Below are 23,325 nucleotides of genomic sequence, written 5' to 3'. Positions count from 1 at the left end.
TATAACTACCTTTAAAAAGTATATTCTCTTTTTGAAAGATATTTGAAAGTCACACTTAGAAAAACTTCTATCAGCATTTTCTATACCTTTAGTGGGATAGCTCTGGTTCTGAAATGCATGTCCAGAAGCCACTTCCATGCTCCTTGCCAAAGTAAACTAGTTGCCAGCCTTGGGAGATCAATTTATTCTTCACAGTTCATCAGTCCACTGCCAGAACGCAGACAATCCATCACTATGATGGCAGCAGTTTGAAATATGGCTGTGTCAAGAATTTAGGTGTGGGTTAAATTTCAAGTACATTCCTGAACAGTGTTGAATTCAGCTCCTGGTTAGGTACATGGTTGAATCAAAACTTCAGCATATGCGCAAGTGCTTTCCTGAATGGAAGTCTCCAGTAGCCTCAATGTGAAGTTAGCAGAGATCCTTCTAGACCCCCTAATACATATACATATTTTTGGAAAGCTCTGTGTATTCATAGTTAGCATATGTATATGCATGATTATAGATTTTCTTCCCAAAATGGAGTTTGGAGATGCCCAAGTCTCTTGATGGAAATGCACTGGAATCTCAAAACTCCAGCTGTGACCGATTCGCCAGTGTAGATGTAAATGCAACTCTTTCCTGGCATTTTAAATTTATGTAATTATTTTCTAGTAAAAGAAGGATTATTTTTTATTGCAACAATTAAGAAAGTTAAATGATACAGTAAGCAATGATCTTACTATACCTTCTAAAGAAGAAATTCAGTACATTTATATCCTTCAGGAATAAAATTAAAGCAGAAAATCGCCTCTTCCCTTGCTCCCCTAGATTTTAATTACTGCTAAAACCTGATTACTTGGACTCAAGAAGGCATAGCGTAAAAAAGGATTTTAAACGGAGGAGCAAACTGTTGGAGCAGCGTGTGAGTGGTAAATGCACTTGCCTTTCACTTTGCTGACAGACGCTGGAGCTAAATTTTAGTAAGAGTCTGGTCATTTTCTGAACAATTTATAGCAATTCCAAGCTGCTACTCTGCTTTGGATCACGGAGCAGTTTTACTTGCAGATGTCCAGGTGAATTGTTTTAATGTCTTATTGGAATTACTATCTTTCACTTCACTGAACTGAGGGATATAATTACACACTTTATAACTAGCTGTGTAGCAAGTGAAAATTGCAGTAAACATTTGAATATTTTAAGTGATGTTGTCAAGAGTTAGGCCAATTCCAGGTCTGTTCCCTACACTTAGTACCTGGGAAATGGTGTAACTTTATCCATGGCAAACAAGAAAGCTGATGAGGGTGCTGATTGCCATTTTTGATGTGCACTTTAGTTGTGATTTCAGACACAGAATTTCCAGGTGAAAACATTTCCAAAGTAGGTCACCTCTCCAGCAGTAGCTACACCAACAGCATTCACTGACTGGTGACACACCAAGTATCACCCAGCAGTAATATTATATATCATAACTCCAGCTTAATTCCTGGAGCCTGGTCAGCTGGCTGAAGACTATGTCCCAGCCCACTTCTTTTTCCTATGAATTTTTAAACACCACTAAACCAAAAAGTTTAACTTTCGTAGGTTTTGTAATTCTGAATGTTGCTCATGCTCTATAGTGGGTCTGTGTGTTGCAACTACTAACCAAATCCTATTGTGTACCAAAAAGACATCAACCTCATTTAAAATTTGCACACCTCAAGGGTTTTTAATGTTTCTTTGTCTTAAATGTCTAATTACTTTAATGAGGGAAATGTTCAGGGAGATGCTAATGCAGTAAAGCAATTTTCTATCTCTGTAATTTCCCCAGCCTGCTTTTTGGCGATGTATGTTGTTTCAAGTGTCTTGCAAGATAAACAACTTTTCATAGTAAAATACTGCTAGGTACTGTAGAGAGTTTTTGAGCTGGGAAAGCAAGATCTTCTATGAATAGTTACAACTGTTCTATGAACAGTTACTATAAAGGGTCTCCTTCCTTACATCTACATCTTCTTGTTATTGATTAAATAAAATTGCACTGTTGTCGGCAGTGTCTGCATGCTTTATGGATTTATTTTGACCCAGCTAAGCTACGGTTGTTTTTCCTATTTAATCGTAGATATCAGTTTTAATTGCCTCTTGTTATTTCTTGTTTGAACGGGCTGATATTAATACCTCCACAGGGTAGAGAATGACAGGTATATATTAATTACGCCATGATTATTTCTGTCTGCCCTTTCTCTTTGTTAGAAACAAGCAGGACTGTGTGTGTCCACGCCGTGGTGCAGGCAGGGTTGCTAGGCTACTGCTGTGCTGCCTGGCACACGTGGGCAGCATCATTCAGCCGTGAGGATCAACAGTACCTGAGCCGTCAGCACACGTGGCCATCTCCTTCGTGTGCGTGGCTGAGGTGACACAACACCTGGGGCTTAGAACGACATAAAAGGGATGGAAGGGTAAGAACAGTAAAAAGCACAATTAGGTACTGCTGTTATGAAAGATGCAGGCTCTGTGCGTTGCCCTGTGCTATGCTTGCAAAGACAAAGTGGTTAAACTTTAGGGGAGGTTCAGGTTGGACATTAGGAAAAGGTTCTTCCCCCAGAGGGTGGTGGACACTGGAACAGGCTCCCCAGGGAGGTGTCACGGCCCCAAGTCTGACAGTGTTCAAGAAGAGACTGGACAAGGCCCTCAGACACATGGTGTGACCTGTGGGGTTGTCCTGTGCAGGGACAGGAGCTGGACTCAATGATCCTTGTGAGTTCCTTCCAACTCAGGACATTCTATGATTCTATTATCCAAACTACAATAATCTTGCATGGTAAGAGAACAGTCCTGCTTCCTAGGGCTGGGGACAAGCTGACCAAACAGCTGATGACAGACTCTGGGTTAATGCCTCTTCAGCCTACCACTAAACCTCCCAGGCACAAAAGCCACTGAAGGTTTTATCCACCCCAAGTGTGACTGGGGCAATGTTTTAGTGCCTGAATCCAAACCTGTGTGTCCCCAGTGCCCAAATTGCAACAGCCCTTTGCTGTTGGTGTCTGTAAGTGCCCCTGAGGGTCCCTGGTGGTCCCCAAGCCCATGAGATGAGGCTGCGCGTGGTGCTGGTTGGCATCCAGGCCAGCCACTACCCAACACGGAGCTGCTCCTCCACTGTTGGAAATCCAGAGAAATCTCCCTCCCACCCAGCCTAAGCTGCTCCAGCCTCTGTCCTGGAGCTGTAAGTGCAACACTCCCCCCAAAACACAGCAGACTTTGCACAGAGCTACTGTAGCTGAACACATAAACAGTACTGCAGTGTTGGAATCCTTGCTTTGGTGGCTGTAGGCCCACATGGTTTTCAGGGCAGTGTTGTTACCAGGTAGAGTGAAGGATGAGGTGAGCTTGGAGTAGCCTCATGTGACCCTTTTGAAACAGGAGCAGAATGTCTGCTGTTGACCATGTTGTAAATGGTCCTAATTGAGCAGATTTCAAGCCATGAAATCCACTTGCGACATATTTGGTGTTGGCTGACAGCATATGTTTGAGAATACAAACTAATTAACCTAGTACTTCAGAATTCACCGGGAACAGTTATTTGAATGTGACTTTTCTTTAATTGTTAAGAGGTCTCATTAGCAAGTTTAAATCCTCAAGTAAGGCATCCCAGACACTTTTGTGTGTCTTAGTCACTAATAATGACAACTAAAGATAGCAGCAACAGGCAAGTAATTTCATTGTAAAGGGCAGAGAATCCTCTCAATTTAAGGTGCTTTTCATCTGATATACAGGAGAATACAGATACATCCACGGCTGTCCTAGGCTCAGTCCCCAGCCACAAAATCTCACCGGCCTGTTGGCGAGTGTCCTGGCACCTTGGGTACCTGGGATACCCTTATTCAGAGCCATGGGCACATTCAGTTGCTTTTTGTGGCAAGAGTTTGCAGACTTTTGTCCACAGTTTACAGTGCTTACTGTTCTTTGAGGTTTGTTGGGGTGGCAATTCCTTCCCAAACGGTCACGTTTCTTGCTTTATCTTTCCACGCATGCTTTCCTCAACACTTTTCGCCCCCTGCTCTGCCCTAAATTACAGAGGGGGAGCTCCTTTTCCTGTTGCTAATTTTTGGTCATTGTTCAGTGGTAGATCACTTACGCTGTTACTGATACTTGTGACAGGCCAGTTGCCTACTAGAGAAAGACTTGAACTTTCTTCCACCTTGGTCTAAACATGCAGAGTTATCAATCTCATGTGAACATTTCTGAAGCTGTTATTTATTCTTCTCCAGTAGCTGGGGTAGCTTGAACTAGTCAGATGAGAATGGCAATGGTCCGGTAGATAAGGATTTCATCAGACATCAGGCTTGAACTACAGCTCTCTATCCAGGGGTCTATTTGGGATTAGATGCATCTTCCTTTTTTTAGTGCTAAGGGGAATGAAGGCACCTTTCTCTGAGTATGTAACTCCAGCTGATGGTTTGCACCTGGTCACTTAGCACTGTTTTGCGACACATCTGAACGCACCTAAAATGCTTGCCATCTGACTGTTCCGATCAGCTCCCTTCCAAATGACCTTCTGAGATCCCTAAGGACCAACATCATTGGTTTGTCAGACCACAGGGAAGTCATCTATGTTTCCTTTGTCAGCTTCCCAAAATCCTTGCTGGACTGAGGCTAACGTTTATTTCCATGCATCTGACTAAGAAACACATGGTACTTTATAATCAATCAAGCTTGTTCCTGTGTGCCCAAAATTCAGGTGCATGAAGACAGCTGATTCTGTTGCCTGAAGAAAAGGTTTGGTGCTTTTGGTATGTAACCAGCCAAGACACTTAAGGAAACCATAACAGAAACATGAACCACCTCTTTTGTTCCCCTTTCTGCCTCCAGTTCTACAATGAAGAATGTGTTTCTTAAAAAGTATCAGACAATATAAGAGCACAGCTTGTATATGTAGGTAAAAAAATCCATAACCTACACCTGAAAATCTCTTGAAGTGGGAGATTTAAACAGAGAAAAACATGTAACTTTGGCTCTCAGTAGGCAATTTGAATATTTGAATAGCTGCCTAGGTTACTTCATTATCCTTTAGACATGATATTTCATCTTTATCAGTCATTTTGGAAAGGTTTCTGAGGATAAAGCTCCGTTGTGACAACACCATTTTTTCTCTGCGGCAAAAGATGGATTTGTCAGTGAAAGAGAAGACACTGCTGGTAATCTATGGCATAAGACCTTTGGATCCTTTTCAGTTCTTCTGGAGGCTTTATTTATAACATCGCAAACATCTCCAAATTTTTGTGTCCCTGTCCTCTCTTCAAACATGACGTGTCCTTTCATCATTGCTCTGTTTCCTCTATCTGAACTTTCCCTAATGTTGGTACTTTGGTATGTTTCACAGGGGTCCCTCCTTTTGACAGGGACTTTTAAACACCCCTATACAGAGCAGCAATGAAACAGAAGCAAACCATGAACAACCTAGGAAGGGAAGTTACAAAGCTGAAGTATGTATTCTACTCAAGGCACTGGGAAAAAGAATACTATATATTGTAAGCGCTTCTCTATTTCTGTTGTCTGTCTGCCTCTGTCTCAGATTTACATCCCCATGAGTAATTTCCTAAAAAGCACTTGACCGATAAAAAATAAATTAATTAGCATGGTTGCCTGCACATGTCTTTTGGAAAGGAGTTTCAGGAATAGCTTTATGTCTGAGTGCATATTCCAGAGTAAGAATGAACCTGCCTACATTAGGGAAAAGTGTACAAAGTTTTACCTCAGAATTGCCCTGTTCTCACTGAGACTTCATGAACAAAACCTGTGACCACATCTGCTGTAGATAACTTGTTGCAACCTTAAACTAACCAGCTCACATCCCAGTGACTGCAGCACAGGGCTCACGGGGACTCCAAAAAACCATGGGGGGATGCCAGCTGCCGCAAGCACCCTACTCCCGAAGGCTATGCCGCTGTTTGTACCTGCTCTAGCTGGTTTCTGAATAAGGTGGCTGCTCGTGTAAGACTTTGTGTTCGTCCTGCAGAAATACCCAAGTCCTGGTGTAAAATGTTTCACTGATGGCTGCAAAGAGGCTTCATGGCTTTACTGCTGAGCAGCGCTCTGAGTGCAGCTCTGCCTCTGTGCCTATAGAATAGGCCACATTTCGCCAAACATCCCAAGGGTCTCGGTAAACACAATTTGAACACCCTTCCTTGTATTTAAAAAAAATATATAAGATGGGGACCCATTCTCTGTGAGCCCTTTGTTCCAGCCCTGCAGAGGGGCCTTGGAAGGGCACCGCTCTTAGAACAAGACTAACTAACTAATCTTCCTTGGTAGCGTGAAGAGCAGCTGATAAATAGCTGAATAAAAGGCTGGAGTGTAAAGCACTGGACTGAACTTGTCTGTATGACTTTCATGAGCATTAACCCTGTGGATTTCCACCATCCTCTGGCTGATGAAGGAAGTAACAATAATCAATACAGGACTGAGAGACTCTTCACAACAGGTTACCTGTTAATTCAGCTGATTATTTATAGTACAGCTGGAAAAAAAAGGATTGTTTTTCTGAAAGTGTGTTTTGGTTTTGTTTTTATTTTTTTTTCCTGCAGTTGGCATAAACAGAAGAACAAGCACTCAGATTTTTTTTGCAAATGTAAAAAAATCCCGACAAACTAAAAAAAAGTTCAGACATAAGCTTAAGTAAGTGAAGCTGGTGTAGATTTCAAACTACAACAAAAATTCAGCTAAAATATTCCTGCTAACATGAGATATTGCAAAGGCCCATTTTACCTCCATTCAGAATTATGCATTGATGTCAAAACTGCATTAAGCACAAGAGCTCGTTGTACAGGATTGGCAGAATTGTCTGACTGAACCACAGCATCACCTGGAGCTTTTCTAGATGTATCTGTTGTGAAGGGAATGTCTTTTTGTGTGGAATACTGGCATCTCCAAAGTATTCCTCTCTTCCATGTTACTTTAAGAAAGATGGCTGTATGATTACTGATAGTGATATTTTCTGTATTTCCTTTTCTTAAAACCTGCAGCCCAAATACTTCTGCAAGCGTATACTGCGCTGACTTAAAAAGTCTGACATCAGCTTGAATCAAATCCAAGATGTACGCAAAGAGTAAATTCTGACTCAGAGCCAGATTTTATTGCAAATAGTTGGAGAATTCTTTACATGAGCGTGTAGTGGAGAATAGCATGTTTTTTCTGTCTCTGTACAGAGCACTAGGTGAGCAAATCCTGCATGGACCTGCTCCGTCCTGGATGGCTGCTTGCTTGGATTTTCATGCCTGTCTAAAGATCTTGCATGCTTGGCTGATTAGCTGATTAACTGAATCACCACTTTTCCCTCTCAGTTTGCAGGAATAAGCTGTATTTCCCTTTAAAAATGAGTTCTGGATAAATTGGTGCTTTAGATCCAGCAGACAAGATAATCTCATATGAAGTGATTAACTCTTCAAGTGAATCGCACTGTTAGTTCCATTGGAAAACTGTCTTTGCTGTTCACTCCTCTTAACTGCTCCTGCTTACATGAAACACTTGTAAAGCTGCAGGTTTAGATTAGTGGATTTATTACAGTTTATGGCTGTGCTGCTGTTAATTATGTTAATGGTAATGTAGTCTTACATTTCTTAGTTTTCATATGTGATGGCCATTATCCTGCATCTGTTCTTCCTGCTTTGTGTTTTTCTCCCCTGTTTGTATCTCATTTTGGGGGTATATGCCAGCATAATGACATGTAATTGAAATCAGAGCCAAGACCCATTAGCTCTAGTAATTACCACCTTCCTCTGCCCTGGAGGCTTAGAGCATCTCTTCCTACTCTCAGCCAAGCTTTTCATTAGCACCGTCGTCCACAGTGTTACCAAACTCACTTGGAGCAGTAGGCTGCTGCGACATCCACCTAGAGTGTAAGGATGCTCTTCTTCTCCTCTCCATCAGGGCATCTCCTTCCTCTCCTGTTGCTGAATCGCCGACATAACAGCCAAAGAAAACTGCTAATTTGAATATCTCCCCCACTATGATTACTTATGTCTTCTTTCCACATCCAATTGGAAAATATTTTCTTTCCAATAGCACTCAGATTTCTGTCCTTTGCTTCTCTTTCTCCACAGTTTTCACTGCTGTTTTCTCCCTGGTAACCTTCTATTACCTCCTTCTTTCTCCCTGCTTTCTGGATACCCCTCCTTGCACCAAATCAGAATTGTGCTTGATTTGCATCCCACCTCTTGGAAGGATTAAAACCAAAATGAACAAGAAGGATACAGGACTGTTAGAAGCTGGAGATCCAATGTCCCAGAGTCTTCCTGCTTGTGCTATCATTTCAATTTGGATTAAAATGCGGGCTGGGGAGGCAGATCTGGGGACCTTGTTTCTTGTCATGCTGTAGATTTACTGAGAATCATTGCAGGAGTATGAAGTCCTGTTATTATCTGTGCTTTGCTTGTACTACTAAATACCTGTTTTATTATGATAGAGGTTTATTCAACACACTTTTTTGTTGAAAGTGGTTTTTACCACTCAGTTATGACAAAGGAATGACAGTTTGGTTTATTTTCTTGTTGAAACATGGCATAACTAAGATTATGATTAGCAAGACATAACTATTTCTTCTCTTTAAAACCAGGGGTAATGGTAGAGGTCTTATTTTTGGACACTGAAGATGTTCCCTTCCCTTTGGGTTGCTGGGGTAAAATGTCAGAGTTTGGTTTTGATTTCTGACTGTTGTGTATCATTGCTCTTCTCCTGCCACTGCTAGCTTTCCTCCTGGTAGACATGCTCTCTTTTTGGGCATCAGAGAAGCACTGAGTATGAAGAAAAAATAGAAATGAATGGTTTGCTTTGTGGACCAACACAGCCAGAGATTATACATCACGGGAAAAAAGGCATAGAAGCAGTTGTGCAAGATTTAGTTGAAGTAGAAACATGTAGTCTATCTCCACTCAAGCCAAAGCTAGAAGAATATGAAGTCTGAGCTCAAGTCAGACCCGCTCCTGCCGTTAGCTGCATGACAGCACATTGCTTGGTCTCATTTCCTGAAACCTCAGTGAGCCATGCAAATGACTCTTCTATAATCTGTGTATGACGTAATGTTTCAAGACCTAATCTGGATTTCTACACTGACAGAAGTGTTGCCCTGTGTCGTATGTAATTGTGCTGGATCAAGGGTAAGTCCTTCTAGGGCTGATCTGCACTGCAAAACAGCTTCTGATTTTTGCTGTTAGGAAGGTGACATCTCAAGTCTTATGCCATTAACTAGAAGATAAAATGGACCTAAGCGACCCTTTTTTTGAGACAATTAGATACAGTTATGGCATTTACATGTATTTCTGTCATACAGGCAAAAGCATTTACATAAAAATAAAGCAATTTGTTAAAGGTGAAGGCATCATTCTCAGATAAGAGTCCAAGCAGGGAGATTGCTTGTGGCAAAGCATGTGTGTCATTTGCCTGGTTAGCCCTGCTTGTTAGTATTCTTGCAGTGTAGAGGTCAGATCATGAGGGGCAAAAAATGGGTTTGTTTCCACTTATGCCAATGGATCTGCGGTTTGCTTCCTCCTCTCCACACTGGCCACAAATCTTCTTTACTATAGAAGGTTTTTCAGATGCAGAATTTGGTAATTTTTGCCCCCAGCCAGATAAGAGGCATTTCAAACCGTAGGGTGTATGCTGCCTTTAAGCCTAGCTAAGCTTTGAGAGAATCACAGAATCACAGAATGGCTGAGGTTGGAAGGCACCTCAGGAGATCCTCTAGTCCAACCCACCTGCTAAAGCAGGTTCACCAGAGCAGATGGAAGGCGTGTATTTGTACAAACGTGCTTCCCTTTCCCTCTGTTCCTCAGGCCTCTCACTCCACCATAATCGGATGCAGTTGTCAACTGTACCTACGAGCACTGGCCACAACCATCACGTTCTTTTGGCAGATCAGTTTTACAAGTTCAAATAATGTTTAAGATGGCACAAAAAATGCAGAATCTGAATCAGTTTCTTGGGACTCCCTGGATTGTGGAGGAGCAGCTTCGTTTCATGTGCTGAAATAGAGCTGGTGATTTCAGATCTGGAATCTTAAAAAATACACTGGAGTAGGTTAATCTGGAGCTAACCCATGATTAAATTTACTACTGTAAGTAGAATTACCCTAGAGACACATCTGATCTGCCATGGCCCTCATCCAGTAAAGTATGTAATCATGTGCCTAACTTTAGGCCAATGAATAACTTTCTTTAATCAGGTTGCTTCTTTTAAGATAATAAGGCTATTCATATTTCCAGATTAGGCATACATGGTCAAATATCTTGCTTAACTGGAGTGCACGGTCTCTTATATTAGCCAAGATCTAGGTGAAAGGATTTCATTAACAATGAAGTCAAAATTACGTATTTCAAGTTTCCTTCATTATCTCACTAGGGAGCATTTGTATCATTAATTAATGAAATTATTATCTCAAATCAGCTTTAACAGTGCTTGAGAATTATGCAAGTATCACAGTGGAAGTACAACTAAGAAAAGAAAGAGATCAACTCTGTTAGTATAGCTAAACCTTCAGAATTTATACATTAGATCATAGGAAATTTAATTTAACATTCTCTAAAGAGTTCCATAGAGCTTTTTCTGCAAGATATTTTTTCCTATCCATCTATTTTAGAGCTGTGGTTTTGTACTTCTTTTCTAGCTAGTTCATTTTTATCCTTAAAGGCACACTGCACTTTTAAATTTCTGAATCTTCCCCACACTTTCACTTCCAAAACTGGTAAAAACCTCTTTTGGAGAAGTATGTAATATATTTTGTATTTGTCAGAATGAGTTAATAATGCATCATGGTGCTATAACTAATGCCTGCAGGTATGTCAACCCCTGTTCTGGAGAAACAGCCTGTTTTTTAACACTCTGTAAAAGGCAGGAGGCCGTTTAAACTCTTGGTTTTCCTTCTCAGTCCTTGAAAACTCATGTGTTTCTGCATGCACATGGACAGATACTATATTATTCAGCCGGCCTTGTGCAAAGTGAAGTTGCTGCTGCGGGAAGCCATTTGGTAATCTCCCTTGTTTTAAGTTTCAGACTACCAGATCAAGCTGTGCTGTCTGTCCAGGTCACACAGGGCGAGACTCAGAGGCCCTGATTTGTAGTTTATGTGCTCTAAATTTTAGGTTATGACTTTTAATGATGAGGGTGGATTTGAAAAGGGAGAAGCAGCCAATAGGGCAAATGTAAGATATTTTTTCTCCATATGTCTTTTTGTTGGCTGTCTCAATGTGGCCTTTCTAGATCCAAAGTGGTAGTTTGATTCACATTTGGACTAGAAAATGAATATGCAGTGTGCATGTTGGCTTTGGTGAGCAATGGACTTTGTTCTTCATGTCTGCAGGTGCCCCGCTTTTTCTCTGTCTACGCCATTTCACTTGGTGTCTGTTCTGATAACAGTCTGATGTCTTCTCTCACCTGACAGTACCTTGAGCTTCCCTTGACACATCCCTTCTCTTGGCTTCTCCCAGCATGTGCCCCAGTGGTTTTGATATTCAGCCCTTACACTGCTGCTCCTCTGCGAGACCACTCAAGCATTCCCCAGGAGCTTTTCTCATAAACTCTTGCCTGTGAGCCGAGCTTTCAAACTCTCCTTGTGTGCCCTGAAATGTTGCCTAATATTTGGTTTCAACAAGCTGGCATGGAGCATGCTGGTAGCCACCACTTTCTTCTGGAAGTCAGGCTGAATCTCTTTCTCTGCATGTCTGTGAAACTCCAGATGCGTGAAACAAACCCTGCTCCCAGCATTGTTTCCTTTAAAAAAAACTACTGTAGTTTAAAGCCCTGGGGTTATAAATTGCTATGTCTCTGAAGTGCATTTGTAGCATAAATGTACTACAAAAAATCACGGAATAGAAGACATCCCTATTTTCAACTGATTGGAAGGTGAGATAAATGTAGCACATCACATGTCAGACGCTTTATCAGCTATAAGGAAAAAAAAATCCCAGACGGTACTGGCTGGCTCAATAATGTCTTCCCAGAACAAAATTAATTCTTGCTGTGCAACAGAATTGACTGATGGTGGGATGGACAATACGTGATGGGGTGTTGCTGTCAGCAGTATGGCAACAAAACACAGCAATAAGGGACAGGACCAGTGCTCAGACAGCTGAGCAGCATTTGTAAAGTTAATTCTACAGCTTTGCTGTTGCTGAAACCATGTGCTCTGATAAGCTAAATTAACATGTAAGCTCAAAGCCGAAGGTTTAAAACACTCAGCATAACAAAACAGTCTTATGGAATTTAGTAAATGGAGATGATCTCCGGAGGAATAACATGAGCATAAATGGAAGAGAAAACAACAGACCTATTCTTGAGAAGAAAATGTACCTAATGATGGAATTTTTCAGGGCTTTGTGTTCCCACTCTATTCTGCAATGGTGCGGCCTCACCTGGATCACTGTGTGCAGTTCTGGGCACCACAGGATAAAAAAATATATAGAGCTACTGGAGAGTGTCCAGAAGAGGGCTACAAAGTTGGTGAAGGGTTTGGAGATGAAGTGTATGAGGAGCAGCTGAAGTCACCAGGTTTGTTCAGCCTGGAGGAGACTGAGGGGAGGCCTCATGGCGGCTGCAGCTTCCTCACAAGGGGAGGAGGAGGGGCAGGCGCTGAGCTCTTCTCTTTAGTGACCAGTGACAGAACCCGAGGGAATGGCAGGAAGATGTGCCAGGGGAGGTTCAGGTTGGACATTAGGAAAAGGTTCTTCCCCCAGAGGGTGGTGGACACTGGAACAGGCTCCCCAGGGAGGTGTCACGGCCCCAAGCCTGACAGTGTTCAAGAAGAGACTGGACAAGGCCCTCAGACACATGGTGTGAACTGTGGGGTTGTCCTGTGCAGGGACAGGAGTTGGACTTGATGACCCTTGTGGGTCCCTTCCAACTCAGGACATTCTATGATTCTACATAAACAAATAAAATGAGGGTAAATGCTCTCTGTTATCCCATGATAAGATGACAGATCTTGGAGAAGGAGTCTCTCTTTGCAGCATCTCACTCAAGCAGCCGCGTCTGCCTTCGACCCCCTGAAAGTGCTCGGCAGCTTGCGTGTGCTGGGCAGGCAGCTGCTGCTGGGCCATTGATGGTGGAAGTAGCTTGTTATTTGAGGTCTAGCCTGGAAGTGACTTTCATGAGCTGCAGGCTTTCCTCTACCTGCAGCTCTAGACATCCCTGGAGGAGTGGGAAGAAGTGTGTACATAGACATACAAAAGTGAATTGTGAGCTTATTGCTGGGCTGCTGACTTGCCTATGGGATTTTTAGTGGCCAGATTTTGATGAAACAGTTCAACAAACTTATTGTTGATGCTTTCTGATAAAGTGGTTCTCAAGGACCTCAGTTCAGCCAGGCATTTCAAGACATGTTGAAATTCACCATCCTTTAGAAAGGCACTGGTACATTGAAGTCAGAAGTTGTAAACGTGCACTTAGAGCTTAAATACCAAATAACCAAATCTTGTGACATGGTCCTGCGTGTTGTAAAATATCTACATGTGAGACAAGTGACTCCAGTGTCCAGATGTGGGTATGTAATGCTTTTTTAGATGTCCCTGAGCACCCAAGACACATGGCAAAGAAATGGTAGAAGGCTTGTGTCCATCTGCAGCTGGAGGCCCCGGGGTGTATACTCAAAATGCATGTGTGAGTTCTTACGTCCTTGTACATTCATAGTGGTGCAAATTTAAGTGAATGATAAAGTGGGTTGAAAGTGGATAGTAAAGTGAGAAGTACTCCTATGAGGATATATTTTCATTGCTAACTCTTAAGATTATTTTTGGACATATTTGTTAGTGCAGATCTTGATATATTTCTAAGTAGCCAGCTTCTAACTGCCTAAAAACTTCCCCGACTTCCATTGTGATGCTACTGTGGAATACAATAAGCTAGCAGTGGAATTTGCTACTTTTTCTGAAAATGTAACTCTGTTTTTTAATATCAGAAAATGTCTGCACCTGCCTATTCTGCCAAAGAGCCTGTAAACGGCTCAGAAAACTCAAGAGGGGAATGGCGTTGATAATTGATGTGACAAGGACAACCCTTGCAGAGAAGGAGAAAAGAAAGGCTTCTTCAGTTCTGAAGTATCTTATAGGGACTTGTAATTCTGCTCTATTTTGGGATAGAAGCGGTGGAGGGAGATTAACAGTTTCATAGTGCATAGAGGCAGTCACACTGGCAAATAAACACTGAAGGACTTCGATGACTTAAGAGTCTATCTCTGATTTTAATCAGGTGTCATTATACCACAGTAGTCAAGAGAGAGCCGCTGTGACAAAATGAATGGTTGCTCACACTTTCCTACAGTTCAAGGTTTCTGGAATTTAAAATATTTGAAGCACCTCCAGGTAAATTACATAAAAAACAGACAATGTTTGCAAGATTGTATAAGATACTTGTTATCAAAACAAGGGAAGAGGACAAAAACTCGTCACTCAATTGCAGCAATTTGTTCAGTGATACCCTCCAGATCATTGTTATACCCATGATTCTTACATAAAATGCGAGCAATGAATGGATGATGATATCTCTGCTGAGCAGGAGGGATGACATGAAATGAGAAAAGTCAGATCAGCAGGCTGAAGCACTCTTTTGTTTAAATGAATTTTGGGAATGGGCACTTGTCTGTATAGCATTTGCTTCTAAAAATGCTTCCACTCATTACATGCATCAAAGAAACTTATATGGACAATTCATTCCAAGCCCATATGCAGTCAACTCATTGAACCTTCAAGGCAGTTGAGCCTTCTTCCTACACTAGCATACTAGTTGAATTCTCTTTTGAGGTAGTTTATTTTAAGTAGAGAAGGATTATTATCTTCACAAAGCCATTGTCGGCCGCATGAACAGTGGGATTGAGTGAGCCATCAGCAAGTTTGCTGATGACACCAAGCTGTGTGGTGTGGTTGACATACTGGATGGAAGGGATGCCATGCAGAGGGACCTTGACAGGCTGGAGACATGAGCTTGTGTGAACCTCATGAAGTTCAACAAGGCCAAGTGCAAGGTCTTGCACACAGGTTGGGGCAATCCCAATCACAGCCTGGGCAGAGACAGATTGACAACAGCCCTGAGGAGAAGGCCATGGGAGTGTTATTTAGTAAGACGTTCAACATGAGCTGGCAATGTGTGCTTGGGGCCCAGAAAGCCTGGGCTGCATCAAAAGAAGCATGATAAGCACGTCAAGGGAGGTGATTCTCCCCCTCCATGCCACTCATGTAACACCCTGCCTGGAGTACAGTGTTCAGCTCTGGGGCCCTGAACATAAGAGGGACATGGACCTGTTGGAGCAAGTCCTGAGGAGGGCCATGAAGGTGATCAGAGGGCTGGAACACCTCTCCCATGAAGACAAGCTGAAAGAGTTGGGATTGTTCAGCCTGGAGAAGAGAAGGCTCCAGGAGGACCTTATTGCAGTCTTCTAGTACCTAATGGGGACCTACAAGAAAGCTGAAGAAGGATGTTTTGCAAGGGCATGTAGTGATAGGACACGAGTAATGGCTTTAAACTGAAAGAGGGTAGATTTAGATCAGATATAAGGAAGAAATTCTTCACCATGAGAGTGGTGAGGCACTGGAACAGGTTGCCCAGCGAAGTTGAGGAAGCCCCATTCTTGGAAGCATTCAAAGCAAGGTTAAATGGGGCCATGAGCACCCTGGTAGAGTGGAAGGTGTCCCTGCCTGCAGCAGGAGGGTAGGGACTAGATGACCTTTAATGTCCCTTCCAACGCAAACCATTCAATGATTCTGTGATTATGTGATTTAAGTACTGGCAAAGCAACAGAATGGCTGGGCAGAAAGGTACTTGAGCAAGTGTGTGGGTGAAGGAGTGGACATTTCCCACAGTAGAAAGCTCTCAAAAGTTTCCATAGGGCTCTGAATGCCATCAGTAAAATTTCCATTCACAAGGAGTCTCAAGTGTACTAGTCTTTTTATCTGCTTTGTCACATTTAATTTGTCTGGTTTAAATGAGAAAAAAATTGGTACTCTTCCACAATATGACTGAGAAGAACCTCCAAAGCACTTCCCAAAGCCAAAGTTGCACCAACAAAAGGTCATAGTCACTGTTTGGTGGTTTGCTGCCTGTCTGATCCACTACAGCTTTCTGAATCCCAGCGAAACAATTACATCTGAGAAGGATGCTCAGCAAATCAATGAGATGCACCGAGAACTGCAGTGTCTGCAGCTGGCATTGGTCAACAGAAAGGGCCCAATTCTTCTCCATGACAATGCTCAACCTATCACACAACCAATGCTTCAAAAGTTGAATGAATTGGGCTACCAAGTTTTATCTCATCCGCCATATTCACCTGACTTCTCACCAAGTGACTACCACTTCTTCAAGCATTTCAACAACTTCTTGCAGGGAAAACACTTCCACAATGAGCAGGATGCAGAAAATGCTTTCCAAGAGTTCATCCAATCGCAAAGCATGGATTTTTATGCTACAGGAATAAACAAACATTTCTTGTTGGCAAAAATGTATTGATTGTAATGGTTCCTATTTTTATTAATAAAGATATGCTTGAGCCTAGTTATAATGATTTAAAATTCAGAGTCTGAAACTGCAATTACATTTGCACCAACCTAGTATTAACCTTGCAGGTAACTTTAAGTACTAGGAGGTAAAGGATGTCAAAGTTCAGGGTAAATTGCATTAAAAATGCATAACGGTCAAAACCAGAATTACAAAAGTCTAAAAAGGATCATGAGCAGATGTTGAAGTCCCAAATGGAGAAATGCCTGAAAGGACGTGATTGCAGGGCCTTATGCAATCTCATGTCTATTTTTGTACTGACTCATCCATGTGGATACCACCTCCTGCTGAAGAGCACTGGAGCATCCATACTGCTCGTTTGTACTCTTCCATATGTTGGGTCCTGTATAGACACAGACCATTTCCTTACCTGTAAAGATTAGAGGCAGGACAATATTGGGTGCTGGGCAGAGTCTATGGACTGCTAAGCAGACCTTCTCAGGGACTTCACCTAGCTGGCACCATGAATCTTTCATCACCCAAGCCACCTTATGCCTGGGCTCTGCTGGACCTCAGCTGGTGGAATGTAGAGCAGCTAGAGCACCTGATGCTCATGTAACCAGTATGACTGAAGAAATTAACAACTTTCTAATTTGTCCTTCCCCAACTCTGTGAAGAAGAGGAGGAAGTCTGTCCCAGTCTCCAGAGAAGGCAACAACAGCGACGGGAGATGGATTGTACCCCATCCATAACTGTACTGGTTTTGGCTGGGGTAGAGTTAGTTTTCTTCAGTGCTATGTTTCGGATTTGTGACCAAAACAGTGTTGATAACACAGGGATATTTTAGTTGATGCTGAGCAGTGCTTGCACAGCACGAAGGACATTTTTTTTTCTGTTTCTTACGCTGCCCCACCAGTGAGTGGGCTGGGAGTGCACAAGAAGTTGGGAGGGGACACAACCAGAACAGCTGACCCCAACTGACTTTATCTGAACCCACAAGCGTTCACACTTTTATCCTTCTGATTCTCCCCCAGTGCAGGGGAGTGAGTGAGTGGCTCTGAAGGGCTGAGCTGCCTGGTGGAGTTAACCCACAGGAGTAACACTCTTCTGAAAGATGTTTTGCAAAATATAAACCATGAAAATGACCATATATTCCACCCATTTTATTCAGTAAAATGCATTTCAAAGGACTTGTGGAAAAGTCTGGAATTGTTAGCAAAGTCAGCTTTGAAAGACTTTCCCTCTCTTCTGGAAACCTTGTGTGCTGGCTGCTTTCTTCAAAAATCATAGGATGGTTTGAGTTGGAAAGGACCTTTAAAGAACATCTAGTCCAGGAAGTCCAAGATGATCTAGTCTGAATACTGATGATTCAGTCTTACTCTTTGCTTTGGTGGAGCCCCCTCTGTTGAGAGCACTAATGTTATAAACAACCCGGGCAAACCACTTGACTGGGAAAGTCTGAACTTCTGAACCCCGTCCTGGTGATTCACTAACATCTGGCAGCCAGCACCACAATTGCATTGGAGTAAGAATGAAAAAAACCCCCGTGCTCAGCAAAGGTTGTTTAAGCAGTCATTAGAATCTCAAATAAATATGGTGAAATATTTCCTTGCTAAAATATTGTTTGCTATAATTGCATATTTTATCTGTAACAGCTCAGTGTGTTTGCCACCAGCTTGATTTTTTTATTCAGACCTAAACTGTAACAGCTTATTTAAAACTGCATTTATTATTTTTCCTATGCAGGCTGAATAAATGAGTGTCAATAGTAGCAGCATGGAAATGAATCAATTTGTAGTTGAAATAACATTAAGTATATTTTGTTAGTGTCTGAATGGAAAACATTTCAGATGAAAAATTAATTCAATCCTCTTGAAACAGGAAAGCAAAAGTTGTGCTCTAGTCTTTGCCCTCTAAAAATAGCTCTCAGACAGATCTTTTTATTTTCTTTTATATATATATATATATATTTCAAATTTTCTGTGAAAATGGAAGTCAATGCACTTTCTTTAAAACAGAATTATTTAAAGAAACAAGAATAAGGTCTATGTTGGAAATATTTAAGAGTATGCTTCAGGTAAATTAAGCTTAAACTGCGAAGCACTGGTGAATAAGTTTAGTTACTGAATATACCTGAAAAGAATTTCTCAAACAAAAAAAGGGCAAATGAAGTATGCATAGCTATTTTGTGGTGTTGTCCAATCCTCATGACTTATGCAGATCTTCCTGCTTCATGCGAAAGACAGGAAATTGCAGATGCAAGTTGCCATTAGAGTGCCTAAGAGTCCAGCTACGCATGCAAGTGAGAGGGAACAAGGATATGCCTGTGTTCATATCTTCATATACAGCTCGTTCAGTTGCCAGTCAGGGCAACTGCCTGCTGAAAAAAAACATGTTAAGAATATCAACTTGGGAAGATGTAATAGCAGAACCCTTAAAAATAATGGGAGAAACAACTTGATAAAAACATTATTGATGCCTGATCCATCCCAACTTAATTAGCAAGCCATGAATAGGCTGCCTGTCATGTTCACTGAGAGATAAATGGTTTGGATGTAACAGTTATATGCACCATAGTTTCTCAAGCATATTATGAACAGAAAAAAAAAGTGTCTTGAAAGAAAAAGTCATAACAAGAATGAAAATAAAAAATGCTAGAAAGAAAGAGCCCAAAACCAAGGTGATGGTGCAGACAGGGTGGTGCCTTGTTTCTTACAGTCTGCACGCGGCAACTTGAAGCCAAGCTGTAGACAACCAGTTCCACAAGGGTGAAAAGCAGTGGAGAGAGACTAATCAAGGTCACTTTGACATATGAGAGAGAGAAGAAATCCATGTCGTTGGCTCCGTGGTGGTCCTGACAGCCATTTAGCAACAGCAAAAAGAGAGATGTGGTGCTGGGAAGAGTCTACAGAAACCTGGCTATGAGGTCGAGAGTTGAATAGGATCTGCATTATTTGTTTCATAAATTACTTAAGATGCTGAAATGATTAAAGAAATATATCATTGCTAAAGTCCAGGGAACCACTTTCTATTTTAGGTACTTACACTTGTAATTCCACTTCCTAAAGTGAAATTACGGGTTTAACTGTTACCTTATTACAATAAATTGATGTTTTTACTTTGTCTACAAATCTGGATTGGGTGTCCTGCAAATGCAGGATATTCCACTCCTTTGTGTTTTGCAAACCCAGTGTAAATCCATCCCTGTGTAATTTTCCACAGAGCTCTTCATTTGTGACTGAGAAACCTTTCTTCTTTGCAGGAAGCAAAAGATGTTTGAAGATGGAATCTAGCTCAGAGGACAATAGATAACTAGGATAATATTAATAATGGAATGAAATGAAAATAATCAAATAATTTAAATTTAAGAACTAAAATATCTTTAACAGTTAATTGTCCTAGGTGTCAGAAGATGGAGTCTGGCTCAGCACAAATGAAGGAAAATTGATTTTGTTTCCTGAGATTTCCAGCTGAAAATGTAGATCCTCCCAGGGCTGACTCCAAAGTCAGTTTTTGTTGTCACTAACAAAATTACAAGTAGCATGTGACACAGTGACACAATAAGCGTGTTCAGAAATGTGAAGTTGTTGTTCAGCCGAGGACATTGAAACTTTGGAGTTCATTAATGTATTTTTAATGTATTTCCATCGAAATGCTATCTGAGGCAGTCCCACTGCAAAGCAGGTGAGAACCAGATTGTCCTTTTTTGCTGGAGTTTTCAAAATGTTAAAATTTGTTTTAAACTAAAACTGTGAGTTTTTGACACTTCCCAAAAAAATAATTAAGAAATATTTGGAAATCTGCCTGAGTGTTTCAGTTTAGCGGTAACACTAATATGCTTTGAGGAACTTTTGCTTTTTAATACCATGATGTTGCAAAACCAAATGTCATTTCAAGTTGAAAACTCAAATCTTGTGTTTTAAAATGGATTGAAAGAGCTGGATTGGCAGAATGTCCTGAGAGGAATGTTTTTGGTTTTTTTTTCAAAAAATGAAATTTCACTGCAAGTGATATGTGCCTACAGAAAGGTTCCATTTTGTAGAAGCATTTTTGTCAGTGGAAAAAATATTCTGTAAGAAATTTTTGACTGGTAATAGTCCTCAAGACTTGTTGATCAGCAAGATTTTAGGTGTTTAAATCTTACATAACCACTGCATAATGCATGATTTAAAGAAGATAAGATTTTACAGTTTTTTAAGACTGACAGAATGAACTGCAGAGGTAATAGCCTTAGCCTGAAAATGCTAATTCTATTAGCATACCATATTCCAGTAATGTCTTTCCTTTGCTGTTTTCAGTGTGTGTTTCTGGCCAGACAGAAGTAATGGCTCTATTTGCTTTTGCTTCTGTTAGCTTATGGCATGGGTTAATTTTTCAAAATGGAACCTTAGCAGCTCTATTTGTGCCCATATGAATTTATATGGAAAGCTGCATTTTGGGTATTTTTTTGTGCCTTAACTGTTCTTTGACAGCTATCTACCACTGCTTCAGCTGCAGCTGGCTATATTCACATTGCTGGTGAAAGGAGCACACACTTTGTCTCTATGAATGCAGAACTCAGGTAAAGTCACTGGAAAACAATATGTGTTCAAGAAAAGCAGGTATTTACATGAATGCCTATTTGAGAAATTCTCAAGTACGTCAATTTTCTTACCCAGATACTGATTGTTATTCCATGCTTAGTTATTGGACTTGGGTAAAGTGCCCACGGGGAAGGACAGAAAGGCTGTTGCACAAAATGTGTTCCAACTGGTGAGGTTTGTGAAAGACATCAAGAAAAGGCTGTATGAATGCAGGAGAAGGAAAGAGAGAAGCATAGCAGGTGACATAGGGCAGGCTACTGCCTTCACTTACTTTTTTTTTCTTTTTCTTTAGTTTCTCCCAAAAGGTTAACTGTGAGTGGATACTCAAAGTAATGAGTTACAACACAAGGATACAAGTTTACACCAGAAAAAGAAAAGGTCATGATAAAGAATATTTATAGTGAAGTAAATTGGAGGCATTTTAGCTGGTCGGTCCCAAAGGAACCCTCCTTAGAAAGGAACTGCAGCCGCCTCTGATCTACTCACAAGCACCTCCCAGAGATCCTGGCCAAGGTGGGTCCAGAGAGCAGGTGAAGGACATTGCGCAGGTCACAAGGAGAAAAAGGAGGACCTAGTGAATAAAACAGTTTAAAGGCCCATACAGATAATAATTTGGTGATATATGCCAGCTAATATGGATTAGACAAGAATAAGTAATGTTAAACCATCTATTTGGCTGATTAAGGGGAAGTAAAAGGTGTGATACCTCCTGACCCAAGTATGGCTTTTTGGCACTGTCTTGCATAAACAAGATAGGCAAATATGATACTGATGAAACGATGATGAGTTGGGTGAAATATTAAAATTGCTCTAGAAACTGTTAAGAATGATTACATCTTAAATTAGCGTCACATTTTAAGTGGAGTCCTGCAGAAGTCTGTCTGTTTTACTCAGTATAGACATTAATGACTTAGAAGAGGATGGAATATGACAAATGCTTATAATATTTTTAAATGAAACTAAATTGGTAAGAATTGAAAGCATTTTGATGGGACAGATTTTAAGTCAAAATAATCTAAATTTATTGGAGAAATGATCCAAAATCAACAAGATGTAGTTCAACCAAGGCAAGAGCAAAGAACTGCGGCTAAGTAAGAAAAAAGTAAAAGGCAGCTACAAAATGAGAAATATCTGCCAGTGCAGCTGTACTGTGAAAAAGCATTTGAGAGCTGGAGAACAAGGATCCTTTCTGTGGATGTATTAGCAAAAATGCAATGTGTAAAGCACATGGAAATAAATGTATGTTTCTCCACAGTGCTGGTGAGACCTCAGTTGGAGTACTGGTAAAGTGGCATGAGAATACATAGGAGACATACAGAAAACAGGAACAAGAATAAGAAAAGTTTGAAGGAATTGTCATTTCTTTCTAGAAAAGAAGGTCAGTGAGAAGCCATGACAATTGTTTCCAGTGTTTAAACTATTTATACAACTAGAGTGGTGACCATCTCTGTAACTGTGTGGCAGGATAGGAGCTCATCAGCAAAAGAGATGTTCAGATGTAAACTGGAACAGACCACTTGAGAATTTGTTGGATCATTGTCTTTGGACAGTATTACAGATAGTTCAGGGCAGTACCTATTAGAGAGGTTTATCGGGTTATACCTACATGGGATCAGAGGAAGGTGGTGTGTAACATGACGTACAGAGTGTCACGCAGCCCTGTTTTTGAATAATTTTGTTGATTATTGTTACCTCGTGGGGATACTCTATTGAGAAGAAGATTTTTAAAGATACATTAATAGCCTTCTTATCACACAAGGACTGATGGACTGAGAAGGAGAAGGTGCCAAGAGGTGAAGACCTTGGTGTATAGCATTGCATGGTACCTGCTGTTGGAATGGATGGCTCCACAAAGGCATCAGTGTGCACCATTCCTGTCTGTCCATCTCAAGGCTGGCACAGTCTTTGAGGAAAGAGTAACGGCTTTGACTATGCAAATTCTATATTTCAACTGGAACAGTGTTCTTGCTCGAGTTTTAAATTAAGTGACTAGAATTGGGCTGCATGGAAGGAAGCAATTTTTTATCACAGAATGTAATCCTTGTGAATCTCCTCAGCTAAACATAATTAGAAATAAAATTAAAAGTCCAGTCAGCAAATGGACATTGTCAGTTGCTAGCAGGAATGCATGCAAGGAGAAATATATTCTTTGCCTGGTATACAAGGGCAAGTGTAGCGTCTTGCATCTGGGCAGGAACAACCCCAGGTTCCAGTATAAGTTGGGGAATGACCTATTAGAGAGCACCGTAGGGGAAAGGGACCTGGGGGTCCTGGTGGACAGCAGGATGACCATGAGCCAGCACTGGGCCCTTGTGGC

Source organism: Caloenas nicobarica, chromosome 1 (assembly GCF_036013445.1).
Source record: "Caloenas nicobarica isolate bCalNic1 chromosome 1, bCalNic1.hap1, whole genome shotgun sequence".
NCBI lineage: Eukaryota > Metazoa > Chordata > Aves > Columbiformes > Columbidae > Caloenas > Caloenas nicobarica.
Note: the sequence above shows the minus strand (reverse complement) of the source record.